The 13,872-nt window shown below is 49.3% G+C and overlaps 1 protein-coding gene and 1 long non-coding RNA gene across 6 annotated transcripts in view; both read right to left on the bottom strand.

Moving 5' to 3' along the window:
- Positions 1-13,872, bottom strand: part of KCND3 (potassium voltage-gated channel subfamily D member 3) — a 128,032-nt gene that overhangs the window by 75,057 nt on the left and 39,103 nt on the right. The gene's annotated exons all lie outside the window — the stretch shown is intronic.
- On the bottom strand, positions 12,627-13,727 carry LOC108500495. Its single transcript, XR_001875862.1, has 2 exons — positions 13,666-13,727; positions 12,627-12,753 (listed from the first exon to the last, which is right to left on the bottom strand). It is a non-coding gene; the product is annotated as an uncharacterized LOC108500495 (long non-coding RNA).

The following is a 13,872-nucleotide window of genomic DNA, read 5'->3' as shown; positions in this document are numbered from 1 at the left end:
GGGTTGGATCAAGGGTTGGACTTGATGATCTCAGAGGTCCCTTCCAGCCCAGCTGATTCTGTGATTCTATGATTCAAGGTCTGCTATTCCAGTGGCTCAGAGAGAGCTGGGTCAGAGCTACCTGGGAGAACACAGGAGCTGGGAAGGGCTCAGGGATGAGCGTGAGCTGAGCCGTGTTTGAATCCCAGCAGGGAGCTGGTTCCTGGAGAACAGGAGCTGCCTGTGTGCCACTGCACCCAGGCTTGGCTGGCTGGATTGATGGGAGCAAGGGAAGAGCAGTGTGAACAAGCTCCAGGATACACTGTGGGGTACAATTCCCTCTCCAGGGCCTGCTTCCCTCAGCAGTGCTTTGTGATGCCTTCGTGGTGAACACCTCTGTTTTGTCACAGCAGAGGTGACAAAATGTTACAGAGCTTGGCACGAGGTGAGGGGAGGATGCTGCTGCTGCTACTGGCTTTTGTTCCCTGGCCAGCTGTGGAGCCTCCATTTCCTCATGCTCCCTCAGATTATCGTGGGCAGATTATTAGGGAGAGCCCCCCAGGCTGGGGAGAGGGTGTGGAGCACTAACTAATTGCTCTGAGGGCAGTGGGACACCATTCCTCAAGAAACTCTGTTGCTGAGCTGTGGAAAAGCAGCATTTCTGCTCTGCTCAGGGTTCTCTAATAAAGTCAGGGCTTTGTGCTCAGCCCTGGGCTCCTGGAAAGCCCCCATGGCTCTGCTGGGGTGGAGGAAGTGATGTGGTTCCTTTGCCATGTGGTTCAGTGGGAGCGGTGGAACTCACTCAAAGGGTGGGCTTGATGATCTTGGAGGACTTCTCCAACCTTCAGGATTCTATTCCGTGATTCTAAGAGCCCCTGGAGCTGCTGCAAGGGTGCTGGAGTCTCCCCCCTGCTCCCATCACAGCGTGGGGGGTGAGCACTTCGCTCCCAACCCACGGCGTGGCCTCCGCAGCGCGGGTGGTTTTTGGGGCTGTCATCATCTGCCCTTGCAAATCTGTACCTGGGATCTATTGTAAACCTGCAGCTGAAAGGTATTTTAAACATGTGTCAGTCACTGGAGTCTAAAAATTGATCTGAGCCCACACAGGGAGCAGGTGCATAGGAGCAGATCAGAGGAACGTGTTGATTAAAGACGGTGTTCGAAAGAGCGAAGTTACTGCAGTTTGAACTGATGGGGGAAAATGGGACACAAAGTCAACCCCAACATGTAGGAATCTGAATTTCTAACCTGCATGGGAATCAGGAAAACCTACTGTAAAGATGTTTTCCAGGAGAAGGTGCAAGTGTGAAACAAAATATTTAACGTTTCTGTGAAGGAGAGAACTGGTCATGGAGAGGCCATTGAGAGCATGGTATAAAATGATGTTCACAGTTCTCCCAGGGAAAAGAAAAAAGAAAAGAAAAAACCCAAATTTAAACAAATTAGCCTGGCCAGTAAACCAGAATTTGGTGTTTAATTCTGTGCAGTTCCTTTGACACCTAATGTGATAGTGGTGAAAGGCAATGGGATGTTTCCTGAGGTGCCCAGTACTTTCTGGTGGTGTTTTCAGTCATCTCCTGCAAGTACCTTTCCAATGGTTTCCTGACAAGAAGTGGGATGGTGTTTGGGACTTGTTTAATAGCTGGTTTAGCTGCTCTTAGAAAGAGCTGTGTGCTGGTGAAATCCATGGTGCCAGAATGTGCCTGCAATAAAAGCCTCTGCTGAGGGAAAACTGCTCTCAGGCCCTTGTGGATATTGTAGTGAGGTTTAAAATGAAGCTCTGCTGTTGCTGTTTATGACCTGCTTTATCTATTTCCCATTAACTTTTATATGGCTGATTGATGGGAATGCAGAAACAAAGAGGTGCAAACACTGCAGGGTGATTAGCACAGAGGTTTCAAGCTCCTGTTCATCTGCTGTTCAGATAGAGCAGCACCAAATCACCCCTCTGGGAGGGAGGCTCTCCCTGGAGGTCCCCCTGTGTGTGACAGCAGGGCTTCCAGAGCCTGGGAATGCCACCAGCATCCTCCAGTGTGACAAGTGGCTCTGGGAGGAAGCCAGAGGTCTGTCCTTCTCCCGTGCCTGGTGCTGGCAGAGGTGACAGATGAGATTAAATCCAACAAGAAGAGGTGAAATGAGATGAGATGGGACAGTCTGGGACAAGGGAGGGCACTCCTGCCCACCCACCAGGTGACACTACACCCAAAGCAAATACCCACGTGGCTCAGGAGGCAACAGAAGCCCCATCCAGATACTTTCTGACTTCCAATAACACTGCTGAGTGGTTGAAATGTGCAATTTAACATATGGCTAATAAACTACTAATTAAAACAAATAGGAAACAGTCAACTAATCAAATCTCCTTGTTGCCATATGGCAAAATTCCCTGGCAGCCTCTGAGAGAGGAGTCACCCAGTCCGGGGTATCAACAGGGCCCCAGTGACTCAGCAGGGGATTAGGGAGAGGCAGGGAATTTGGGATGATTATTCACCTAGCTGTCAAACACAAAATTCTCCTTTTCTCTATTACTTTGGTTGCTGGGAGGTTTTTACCTCCTCTCCCTGTTTTCCCTGGTGGGACTGGCAGGGTGTGTCTGGCAGGTGCCCAGCCCCAGTTCCCAGTCCCAGTTCCCAGCCCGGGCTCCCATCACCTGCTTGCCAGTGGGAGGAGAAGCAGATGAAGCATTTGACACACTGCAGTGGCAGCTCAGATGTTCTCCTGGACTACAACACCTTTCCAGGTGCTTCCGCCTGCCTCCAGGTACTGAGGAGAATGTTTGAGATAAATTGTGTAAATTGTAGACTCCCCATTCCTGGAAGTGTCCAAGGCCAGGTTGGACAAGGCTTGGAGCAACCTGGGCTAGTGGAAGGTGTCCCTGCCCATGGCAGGGGGTGGAACTGGATGAGCTTTCAGGTCCCTTCCAACCCAAACTCTCCTGTGATTCAATGAAATACCTGCCAGCAGTCAGCTGGGAGGCAAGTGGATACTCAGAATCCCAGCAAGCAGAGCTGTTCCCCTGCAGCTCTGGGTGCCAGGCATCCCACTGGAGTCACAGGCTTGCAGACAAGAGGAATATTAGCAGGGAAGAGCCTGACAGCAGCTCACAGATGAGGATTTGCCTGCTTTGTGTTTCAGCTGAGAAATGCTGTGTGCTCGTGCATGTGGCAGGAGAGCAGCCGTGTTAAGGATAATTTAGAAGCAGGAAAAAGGCCTTGGAATGATTCAGCAAGAATTAGCTCTGCTCCACACACGGTTTTGATGCCACTTTATGAGCGAGAAAGACACGAGCTCTAGAGCTGAGGGGGTACTTCAGCCTCTCTGCCCTGTTGCATCTTTGCCATTTCTGCCTGGACCACTGACCGCGGGTTCAGTTGTTGTGGTGATGCTGTGATGGGGCTTTTTAGTATAAAGAACAGTATTTAATGACACTGAGGAAGTGGAGGGGCAGGCACTGATCTCTGCTCTCTGTGACCAGGGTCAAGACCCCAGGGAAGGGCTGGAGCAGTGTCAGGGCAGGGTTAGGTTGGGTATCAGGAAAAGGTTCTTCCCCCAGAGGGTGGTTGGCACTGAACAGGCTCCCCAGGGCAGTGGGCACAGCCCCAAGGCTGCCAGAGCTCTGGGAGTGTTTGGACAATGCTCTTGGGAACAGGGTGGGATTTTGGGGTGTCCTGTGCAGGGCCTGGGCTTGGACTGGATGATCCTTGTGGGTCCCTTCCAGCTCAGGATATTCTGTGATCCTGTCTAGTGTTTCACATGTGGAAGTGGTGATAGACTGTCCAACAGGGAGAGAAGGTTGGTTAATTAAGCTACATCTTAGTCAATGATAGGAATTAAGAACAAAACAGGATGTTTGCCCTCTCTCTTTTATTAACTTACTCCAGCAGCAGCTGGATGACTCACAACCTTTGCTGAGGCACAAGGATCCTGTGGTCACGTAGGCTCCACACAGCCAAGCCCCTGCTTTGGCACTGGGGCTCATTTTCTGCATATTTCTACCCCAGAAATTTAATTTGAAATCATTTGCAACAGCTGAGGTTTAAACTGGAGTGATAAGAGACAATAGAGATAGTAAATCCTCCCGTGAGTCATGAAAGCTGTGTCTCCTTTCCTAAATTTATGTGTTCCTATGGAGGGTATCTTTTATCCTCCCTTGAATAGCACTTTCCAGTTCTTAAGTGGAATCATCGTTCATAAGGAAGCTATAACTGGATTTTTTTAGACCTTTTGCCCTTGTCTTGCTTCAGCTTTAAGTCATGTCACGGGGAATATGAATGCAATGTAAAACTTGGTGTTAACAGACCATAGCCATGAGGTGCAGGAAAGGTCATTTGCTGTGGGGGAGGTGAGGCCAAAGGTGCCCAAAACGTGGATGGTGGGAAAGACTTCTGCAGTGAGAAGTCATTACAGGGTTTTATTGGGCTTCTTTTTGCAGATGGCTGGTGAGAGACAAAGCTGGATATTCTGCATGAAGCGACAGAATTATAGCAAAACGTAACAGAAGAGACTTAACAGCCACAGGGAAATGCTGGGCTGGATCCATCAAGGCCCTCAGAGTCCCAGTCATCATCCAGGAAAGCACTTAAGCACCTGCTTTACTGTAAGCACTGCTTAAATCAATGCTGATTTGCTTTGCTGAATCAGGAACAGGGTTCAGGGGGGTTTCAGGAGTCAGTCTGGGTGCCCCTGTTTTTCATCAGCACAGTGGGTCACTCCTACTTTGAAATCCTCTCCTTTTGAACAGGGGAAGCTTTTGGAGCAGAGAATATTTCTTGGAAACTATTGGAAACGTCCCTGGCAGCCTGGGGTGGAGGAAAGGAGTAAATCGAGTCACCCCATAAATAATGACAGTAAAAAGGGGGGGCTGAACTTGATAGAAAACATGACTGATTTTCAAAAGTGAGCAAATTAGTCATGAGGCCATTGTAGTTATGGCCTTCGTGGTGAACACCTATGCTTTATCACAGCAGAGGTGACAAAATGTTACAGAGCTTGGCACGAGGTGAGGGGAGGATGCTGCTGCTGCTGCTGCTGTTGGCTTTTGTTCCCTGGCCAGCTGTGGAGCCTCCCTTTCCTCATGCTCCCTCAGATTATTGTGGGGAGAATAAATAATGACAGTAAAAAAGAGGGGCTGAACCTGATCGAAAACATGACTGATTTTCAAAAGTGAGCAAATTAGTCACGAGCCCATCGTGGTTATGGCAGAGCTACAGGTACGTGGGTGTTTGGCCTTTTGCTGCTGAACAGCCAGTCCCAGGGTGATCACAATTTCCCTTCTGGCCTTAAAAGCTGTTAATGAATTCCTGATCTCCCATGGCCCACCTTCTGTTTGTTTACCTGTGAGTTCTGCCTTGCTTCTCCCACTGGGCATCGAGGTGCCCAGCCCTTGGCAGGACTTTGATTCATCCAAAAGGAATGGATTTCTGTCATATCCAGGTATAAACAACCTGCTCTGAGAGGGGTGGATTGTATAGGAAAGGGACATCTCCCCATTGATCTGCTGCTTAGTCTTTATAAGAACATTGTTCAATCATATAGACACATGTATAGATAAATATCACACACAATTTCCTCCAACGAATGTGAAGCCATGGAAGGGTAATTTAGTTACATTAAACAAGTCTTATCCCCCAGGAATGGACTTTCTGTGGCTGGACCTCGAGCTTTCACTGGCATCCAAATCTTAGTTGCTGTGTGCTCTTCCCAAGCTCAAACAGTAGCCAAATGCTTAAACCTACACCATATGGGCTTTTGATTTTACTTTTGGACAGGAGTCAGGTCCCCAGTGCTTCCTCCTAAGTGGGCCAGACAAGCCTGGGGACAACAGGATGCTGGGGAGGCAGGGCTGTGTCCCAAAGGAGCTGCAGGAGATTTAATTTCCCTCCCAAGGGTGTGTCTGGGCCCTGGGAGGGATGAGACAGGCTCGTTTTTCACTTGGAGCAGGGTTGGTAGCAGACAGGCCACCTGCAGCAGCAGGATGCAGAGCACTGAGTGTCTTGTTTGCTCAGGTGTTTCTCCCTCCCACCCTTTACCAAAGACCCCACTGCTGAGGGGTGCTGTGCAGAGAGGTTGTGGAATCCCCACCCCTGGAAGTGTCCCAGGCCAGGTTGGATGAGTCTTGCAGCAACCTGGGCTCGTGGAAGGTGTCCCTGCCCACGGCAGGGGGTGGGATGAGATGATCTTTGAGGTCCTTTCCAATCCAAACCACGCTGTGAATCCCTGATTCCCTCTGTGCAGCATAGACACGCTCTGCCCATGGCAGAGGGCTCTTCAGGAAGGGGTTTTCCACACTTAAGCCCCTGGGTTCAGAGAAGTCACCCAGCAGGAGATCATAGAATCATAGAATCACAGAATCAGCTGGGTTGGAAGGGACCTCCGAGATCATCAAGTCCAACCCTTGATCCAACCCCGCTGTGGTTCCCAGCCCATGGCACTGATGCCACATCCAGTCTCAGCTTAAAAACCTCCAGGGATGGAGAATCCACCACTTCCCTGGGCAGCCCATTCCAATGGCTGAGCACCCTCTCTGCAAAGAAATTCTTCCTAATATCCAACCTAAACCTCCCCTGGCACAGCTGAAGACCCAGCCCTCTTGTCTTGCTGAGAGTTGCCTGGGAAAAGAGACCAACCCCCCCCCGGCTCCCCCCTCCTGTCAGGGAGTTGCAGAGAGTGAGGAGGTCTCCCCTGAGCCTCCTCTTCTCCAGGCTGAACAGCCCCAGCTCCCTCAGCCTCTCCTCACAGCACTTGTGCTCCAGTCCCTTCCCCAGCCTCGTTGCTCTTCTCTGGACCTGCTCCAGCCCCTCCATGTCCTTCCTGAGCTGAGGGCCCAGAACTGGACACAGCACTCCAGGGGTGGCCTCACCAGCGCTGAGTCCAGGGGCAGAATCACTTCCTTGGACCTGTTGGCCACCCTGTTCCTGAGCCAGGCCAGGATCCATTGGCCTTCTTGGCCACCTGGGCACACTCTGGCTCCTGTTCAGCTTCCTGTCAGCATCTCTTTGTGCAGCAGCTCCCAGGTCTGTTCACACACCATAAAACCTTGTGAACCCTCAGCAACCACCTCACTCCCTCATCCCCGTGGTGTGGAGCCTGAGCTCTGGTTCATCAGTGCACAGGTACCACGTCAGAAACAACCCAATCCCATGGGAATTACCCCAGGAGCCCCTGCCCAGAGCTCTCTGTAACCATCATTTTCTGTCTGTGCCTCTGCACCCTCCCCAGCTCTCTCTGCCCAAGATCAGGACACAGCTTTTGGTTGATGGTTTTGTTTTTTCCTACCCTAATTCTAAGGGAGCCCACACCCATTAATTTCTCATCAGGGTTCAGAGTGCTCCTAATCATCCCCCTGAGATTAATTAGCCACCAATGAAGGTTCAGTCATTTTATTTCAATCATTTCATTTCAGTCATTTCAAGGCATCACTGGCAGATTCCTCAGCTGAGGTCTAAACACTTCTCACTTAGTCCTGCCTCAAAATGTGCTGACAATTAGGTCTATCTGGGAAACGTCCACAGCATGTCCACAATGCTTTTTTTTGGTTTATTTATCTCCCAGAGTGAAAACTCTGGGAGATTTGCAACTGGTACTAAAATCATTCATCTCATTGTTCCCTTTCCCTGCACAAGTTACTTTAGAAAGAGGCTGGGTGAATGTCCAGGGGTTCTTGCCATCGAATTTGCTCTGCATTTCAACCATATAAAACAAGAGAGTTGGGAGTGAAAAAAGTGCAAACCTGTGGCCACAGGACTCCAGACTCATCTCATGTACTTTCACAAGAACCTCTGGGCTCTGAGGCTTGAAGGGAAGATTTGAAGAATGACAATGAGGTCATTTTTTCAGATATTCCCAGACTGCTCTTCAATGTTTGATGAGCAGCATTGGGGCCCTTGATGGAAAATGACTCCTGGGTTTTATAGGTTTTTTTAGTTTGCTCTAATTTTTATTTATTCCAGTTTCATAAGGTGTTTGAAGAGGCTTTTTCCTAACTTTGGAGAGGTGATCTGGGCTTGCTGAAAGCCTTGTCTGCACAAAAGCAAGGCTGTGTGATACAGGTCTGTCCTTGCCTTGCTCTTGCTGGCAGTGTCTGAAGTGGTGAGTGATAACACCCAGTAGTGCTGCAAATGCTCAGCAGAAGTGATCAGATGCCTTTAGTATCTCCAGTGGAGAGTTCATCTCCTGCCTTCTCTGTGATTCAGTAAAAATACCCCGGCATCAAATATTTATGAAACACAAATTAAGATTTAGGCCCTCGGACACCGGGGCTGGGTAACGATGGGTTTATGGGTGTTGAGGGGCTGGAAATGGGCTGGGACGAGGCACAGGGGGCTGCTGGAGGCCAGGCAGTGCTGGCACATGGCCCTGCTCACTCCTCTGCCCTGCCAGCAGTGCAGCCTCCTGCCTTCCCCTCGGAGCTACCCCGGGGCAAAGGGGTTTGTTTGACATTCCCAGAAAATTCCTGCCGGGCACACGAAGGGCTGTGAGCAAAGCAGGGTCAGTCCTGCAGTGACTCCAGCCAGGGGTGAAGAAGTGAGATGCTTCTTTCTGCTCTGGAATTAAGGTAAAATGTGTTATCCAAGGGAATGTGGGCTTGGGAGCCCCATTTCTTATCAGTGAATCACAGTTTGGTTGGAAGGGACCTTGAAGTTCATCTCATCCCACCCCCTGCCATGGGCAGGGACACCTTCCACTACCCCAGGTGGCCCCGAGCCTTGTCCACCCTGGCCTTGGACACTTCCAGGGATGGAGCAGCCACAGCTTCTCTGGGCAACCTGTGCCAGGGCCTCCCCAGCCTCCCAGGGAAGAATTCCTTCCCAATATCCCATCTAACCCTGCCCCTGTCCATGTGAAGCCATTCCCCTTTGTCCTGTTGCTCCAGGCCCGTGTCCAAAGTCCCTCTCCAGCTCTTTTGGAGTCCCTTTAGGCACTGGAAGGGGCTCTGATGTCACCCCAGAGCCTTCTCTTCTCCAGGCTGAACAATCCCAACCCTCCTGGCCTTTCCTCGTAGGAGGAAAGTCTCTCCATCACTCCAATCATCTTTGTGCCCCTTTTCCTGGCACACCCCCTTTCCCCAAAGACCCGGGGTGGGGTTTCTGCTCCCTTCATCTTCCTCCATCCCTGTGGCTGGGGAGTTCCCAGTGTTGTTCCCGGGGAGCTCGGTGCTGTTTCTGGGAGTGATGAACACCCCATGGACCACCTGCCCCCTGCCCTGGGGTGGAGGGTTGGTGTCACCAGGTCAGAGTGGGCCCTTGCAGCGTGACCACAGGAAATCTTGGTGCTCTGCAGCTGGGGGAGGCTCTGCTGCCTGTTATTGGAAGTTCTCCGGGTTCCCTTCCCCATCCCAGGGTTTTATTCCGGTCGGCACACGGCGGTTCCACACACATCCCTTCCAGAGCCTCGACCTGATCCCTGCTGGGCTCAGAACTGACAAAGCTCTACCTGGCTATTAGTGAGGTACCTAATCCAGCAGCTAAATATAGAACTGCCAAAGCTCTCCCTGAACCTGTGCCAGCACGGGGAGAAAATCAATGTCCTTCCTCACACAGCTCCTTGACAGGCCTTTGCTCCCAGACTCCTATCTGGGCCTGGCACTGATTCCCAGATATTCCTTGATTCCCTTTAGAAAGCCCAGAGCCATCAGTGCCTAATGGAGAGCTGACCCTTCCCTGGAAAAGCACCTCTTCCCTCCCTTCAGGGCTCCAGCTTGTTCTCCCAGGTGAGATCCCAGTATTGAGATCTGCAGTGGTGCAGCCGGGCTTGGTATTTGTTCTTAAATTATATTGTTTCCTTGTGTACTTTTAAAGTAAAGGTATTTGCTTCTCTCTGGTAAGGCTCAGTATCCTTTTGGCATTTCAGAAAAGGTGGGCAGGATGAATTATTCATTTTAAAAGTGTGTGACATTATGATGGAGCTCCAGCAAAGTACATTTAAACATTACAAAATAGGATGAATCAGTTTAAACTCATCTGAGCTTATCATATATCAGATGAAATGACTGATATAAAGGCTAAAAAGGAAGAAAAAAAGCTCTTCTCAAACCATTTCTAAATTAGACTCCGAAACCACACCAAATACAAAAGAGGGTTTATTTTCAGATCATTAAATGCCAAAAGGTTTAGGGAAAATTGATGAAAATACAGAGTTAAACCCCTCTTTGCTAAAAAGCAATACGACTCTTGGAACTGGGCTGATTGTACATCCCTGAAAGCAGGAAAGGGACAGGTGGGGACACACCAGGGTGGATCCCTGAGGATCTGAGGACACAGATTCCTCAGGAGAACTCGTGTAGATGAGAAAAGGAAAAGCTCTGGTTGAAGCCTAAAGAATAAGGTGGTGAAAATCAGCAGAAAGGACCTCATGGAGGTGCTCCAGGAGTCTCCCCAGGTTTGTGTCTGCTCTGTCTCCTTTATTCTGAAGTGGGTTTTTTTTTCTGAAAATACAAATATTAGTTTTTTTCTAAATCCCTCTGCAAAATCTCCTTCTGCCTGCATCCCAACAGGAGGATCCCTTTACCTGTAAAAGGGATGTCTGGAAGTGCAGAGCTCTGGGAACAGGATGTTCAGACTCAGAATTTATACAGCCCTCGTTATTTTCATGAAAATTCCGTCTTAAAAAGTCAAATTCTGGGGGGAAATCCACTCTAAGGAGTCCTCTAAGCAGAATTTCTGCTTGTCTTTATGCTTTAAATATTGCTTTTTGGTGACAATTGTTGTCCTCCCTCCCAGGGCAACTGCACTCCCAGTTGGACTGAGAACAAGAGGAGTCTCCTTGAGGCTCCTGCTCAGACCTGGCTGGTTTGGGGTCTGGATCCTGATTATCCTGATTCTTTTGGGGAGGCCAGGCTGCAATTCAGCTGAACCCTTCATTCCAGCCTTCCTGCACATTTTTTTCCCTAAGATTTCCCACTGTGCTAAAATTTCCAGGCTCTGGTCCAGCTGCTCCATCATCTTTTCTTCCCTGTCCCTGCTGGATGAGGAACCCCCAGGAGCTGCTCCTGCCCCCTCCCTGTCCTGCTTTGATCTATCCAAATATTTATTCCACGCCCACTTTTCTTTAAACTTTCCAAACAACTAAGTTTTTTCCCCTCCTCAAACCGATCTTAACATGCTTTTCCCAGCAGGAGTTACTGCAGGAATAACACAGATGTTGCAGGAAGAGCTGAGACGCAGGGTTTTGGTTCCCCTCACGATTTAATGGAGCTGTTCTGCTTTACCCAAATCCCCCGGAAAACTCCCTTAAAGCTCCCTGCTGATGGATGTAAACCCAAGGTCTGACTCCTCGAGATCACCGGGATGAAAGGGAATAAAAGCACAGGCGCTCTCGTGAGCAGCAGCTCCAAAAATCCACCCAGTTCAGCATCCTGTCACTCCCAGTGACAAATGGGCAAAAAAAAAAAAAAAAAAGACCCTGAACAAGGGAAAAACCTGCCACCGAGGCCATTTCTCTCTGAATTCAAAAGAATTAGAACCTTTTCTAAATCCACGTTGTCTTATTTTGACGACGAGTCCTGGGTTCCGACAGAAATGTCGGTTCTTTCTGAAAAGGCAGCTGAACTCCTGCTCCCAGGGATGTGTTGTGGCCCCGAATCCCTGAGGTTTAATCATGTGAAGGTGCATCCAGTGACCTGTTGGTTGAATCTGTCCCTTTGATTCGAGGCCTCTCAGCCCCTTCCCCTCTCGTGTCTTTAAGACCGGTGGGAATTGCCCCTTCTCACCTGGGGCTCTTCTCCCGCTCCTTCAAGGTGCACTTTTTGGAGAACACGGCCAGGCTTTGATCCAATCGGGTTCAGAAGGCAGTAATTGCATTCTGCCAGGCTAAATTTCCTTGCAATTCCAATTGGATGCAGTGCTGCTCATTAGGTGAGGTCCTAATCGCCTGCACCGTGTTGCTGTGCAACAACTGCTCCAATTAATCCCCTGGGTCAGGAGACTGAGAGAGTCCTCCTGTATATTTGTAATTTGTAAAGCTGTAATGGGCCCTTTTCAAGGAATATTACTTAATATTTAATAACACTAATACTAATGGACTCTGCATTTGCTCCAATTAAACCCTTGCAAGAGTGGATTGTGTAAACTCTGCCTTCAGTTGCTGGAGTGTGGCAGGTTTTGGAGAGACTTTGTACTTGATGAAGTGAAGAGAAAAGTAGGGTAATATGATTCCCAAGCAATTATGCATTAGGTCCACATACTGCAGCTGCTGAAAGCATTTATCATAATTAATGGAACCACACTGATTATCAAAGGATGTTTGGATAATGATTGATTTGTCACTTGTTGTAAAGCCATGCAGGACATCAGAGCACAAATTACACTGATTTACTGGAAGAGTTATAGGCTTTCAAGCAAAGCCATTCCTTAGGGGTGAGTTTGGGGCTCTGCTGCTCCTTCCTGGCCCTCTGGGTCCCTCAGAATCATTTCTATGGGATAAAATGGAATTAGGAGACTTCCTGCTAAGAGGGGAAGGGAACATCCCCTTGAATGAAGGGACAACACTGCCAGGGCTGCTCCACATCTTACAAGAAAACAAAACCCTTTTTTTCTTCTCATCAAAGAGAAACAACAAATTGCCTTCAGCTGCACCAAGAGACCCCCCCCAGGAGGGGTTTGAAGCCCCCGGGGCAGCTTTTCCACCATCACCTCCCATTATTGCCTTGCCTATTTTTAGTGGAAGTTCCAGGTTTTCCCAAGCCAATTCTTTGCAGCCATTCAACATTTTCTCCCGTGTCAGAGGGAAAGGATGGCTTTACACGGCGTTGCCATGGAAACACCTGCTGGATACGGGCTGGAGATGGGCGAGAGAGAGAAGGAAATGCTCAAGAGAACTGAAAGCAAAGGTGCAGAAGCCCCAGTGGGTTTCTTTTCTCAGCAGGGCAGTTTGCAGCAGGGATCCCAGTTTTTTTCTGGATTTATTTGCACAGCTCAGAACTTCGTGTCAGAACCAGGGAATTTGGCATGCTGCAGCAATGGGGAAAAAGGACAAATGTTTTCATCACCCCCTCTGAAGTCACTGTCTGATTTTTCCATGGAAATCTGCTCCCAGCCTGCTCACCCCCTTCCCCTTCCCTCAGGCCACTGATGCAGCCAGAGCAGGGCTCCTTCCTTGTGGGTTGTCTTGGCAACATGTGATGTCCAGAGGGGGTCAAAGCCATGGGCAGGGGTTTCCTGGGCTGACCCTGTGTTCCCAACGCTAAAAGGCATTTTTGAGGGGGAGAATTAACATAACTTATCAGGCTGAGTGCACAGGAGGCATATTTTTAATTTTGAGCGTGTGCATTTTACATTCCTGACTCCAGACCTGATGGTCAGTTCCTCCCTCTGCCAGCCTGATCCAGGGCTTTCTGGAGTCAACAGGGCTCTGTTTTCCCCAGTGATCTTTGGCTCAAGTGTTGCCTAAAAGCTTTTGGATCAAAGCACACGTTGTACAGAAAGTCAGACAGGTATAAAGAGCATCTGTTGTGTTGAGTCATTTGAGTTTGTGCCATGCCTTAGACCACTTGTGGATAAGCTCTCAGCTTTCTGCTGTGTGTACACCACTTTAAACCAAGCTTGATGTCTGCCTCTCTGATTTTAAGCAGAGGGAAAAAATATTCCCTGAGTTTATGCCTCAGCATCGTGGGCTTCAAGAGGCTGTGGGAGTTTAAGTGCTGGGAACAGGGCAGAGAGTTTCACGAGGGTTTTAAGACCACAAACTCACTGTTCAGTGCTTCTGCAGCCTTTTCAGGACACCCAGATGTCAGTGGAGAGATCAAAAGCCACTGGGTAATTGTGAGGGATAAGTCCATGGATGGTGGATGGCTGGTTACAGGGATGACTTCATAAATCATAGAATCACAGAATCACAGAATCAGCTGGGTTGGAAGGGACCTCTGAGATCATCAAGTCCAACCCTTGATCCAACCCC

This window comes from Lepidothrix coronata, unplaced genomic scaffold (assembly GCF_001604755.1).
Source record: "Lepidothrix coronata isolate B3197 unplaced genomic scaffold, Lepidothrix_coronata-1.0 Scaffold90, whole genome shotgun sequence".
NCBI classification, from domain to species: Eukaryota; Metazoa; Chordata; class Aves; order Passeriformes; family Pipridae; genus Lepidothrix; species Lepidothrix coronata.
This window is presented reverse-complemented; position numbering and strand designations above follow the sequence as displayed.